Source organism: Alligator sinensis, unplaced genomic scaffold (genome assembly GCF_000455745.1).
Source record: "Alligator sinensis unplaced genomic scaffold, ASM45574v1 scaffold320_2, whole genome shotgun sequence".
Lineage (NCBI taxonomy): Eukaryota > Metazoa > Chordata > Crocodylia > Alligatoridae > Alligator > Alligator sinensis.
The window spans coordinates 795,890-797,755 of record NW_005842684.1 but is presented as its reverse complement, the minus strand read 5'-3'; positions in this window follow the sequence as shown (position 1 = coordinate 797,755).

The window sequence follows — 1,866 nt, the reverse complement described above, 5'->3', positions numbered from 1 at the left end:
TTTCCTGCCTATGCAGGGGGTCGGACTCGATGATCTATTGAGGTCCCTTCCGACCCTAACATCTATGAATCTATGAATTTAAGTTATCTTCATCAGCCTCTGTGAAGTTACTGGGGACTGTAGCAGGACCCCAGCAATAAACCCATAGTAACATAGGGTGTCTTTACACATGCTCTGTGGGGAAGGGGGGTGTGCTTTAATTAGAGTGGTTCTATGAGCTGCTCTTAATTAAAGCACCCACAGTGTCAGATATATTCAGTGTCCCATGCTTCAAAATGGCACCAGGGGCTCTTTAACTAACACTCGTTTGATAAGCTTTAGTTAAAGTGTCCCCACCACCATTTGGAAGCCCAGCGCTGAATATACATGATGTGGAGGCAGCTGGTGCATGCTAATTAGATTAATTAAGTCTGGTCCAGTCAGAGCAGATGTCCAGCACATGTATAGGTGCCCACTGTTTTTGTGGCTCCTTTGTTCTTCCGAATTTATTGCATGTTTGCTTGCCTCTCCCAGCACTGACCCTTCTCTTTCCCCATCTCCCCTCTTCCCCCCCTCTTTGTTTGTTGTATTCATATTTCTTTCTCCTTCTTATACACTGCTTTGTGGATGTCCGATATGTACCCCCCCGCCCCCACACACACACACATTGCACATCTCTTCTTTGGTTAGTCTATAAGGTGCCTTTCTACTTAATTATTAAGCCAGAGATTTTCTCTGAGACAAAGACATATCCTTAAATTGCAAAACACACCTGATCTCAAAGGAAAGCCACTTTAGATTTAGGAAAATTTAGGCTTTCAGTATGGAAAATCATGTAATTTAAGCAGCATGTGCTATAAAATGTGGTTTTAATAGTCAATAACATTCACAAAAGGCATTTCTTGGTACCTAATAGCTAGCAAGGTTTGAAAATTATAGAATGCATCTGTCACGCTCTACTTAGCATATCTATATCATTTCAATAAGAAATGGCACTGTCAGTTATTATAGTGGTGAAGGAGTAAATGCATAGAGTAAAAGGTAATAAAATGGAAAAAATGAAAGACAATTAGATCAACATTTTATTTTATTTTATTGTGTTTTTGTGACAGTGAAGAAGATTCTCTTTCACCACTCTTTGAATCAGAAAATAATTAAGAATTGGATTTACATAGGGACATGCTTAATGCAGAGAATGCTAGAAGTATTTCATGGTGGGAACAAACTGAACCACACCTGGTATTTTTCCCTTCCTGCTCACAAGTTGGCAAAGGCAGACTTGGTTGTATGTTTTTTGTAAAAGAAACTATGGTTCCCCCAAAGACACTAAGCTTTTCCCCGAAACTGAAAGTAAATCTAAAATTGAGATTTCTGTAATTCAGTAAAATCTGAAATTTCACCCAATCACTGTGCATTTTTCACATACTCTTTATGGTAACTCAAAGCAGTTATCATCCATGCTCCCCCCAAATCCAAACAAAAGTAAACACCTCAGTATTAAGTGCACAGATGTCATTACTAGAGTTTAATTACAGCTGGTCAAAAATGTTCATATTTCAAAATTCTGAAAAAGCTGTATTTTCTTTTTTAATTTCCAAATATTTTGTGCAGGCTTTGGACCAGCTGTTTATTATTGCCTTGTCAGTTTAAAAGATTTGAGGCCAGTCTGCTTTTTCCCCTGTCATAGGCTTTATATTTCCTGTCCTTACTGTTCCAAAGCACGTTCTTCTACAGCACCTTAGGCAGAAGGGCAGGATAGAGCTTCAGGCTAAGGACAGACATAAAGCAGTTTAAGTGGTCAGAAACTGCAGGTATAAACCTGTAACAGAACAGATGTTCAGTGCAAATAACCCAGTTTGAGAATGGCTGAAACCGGTTTGAGATAAA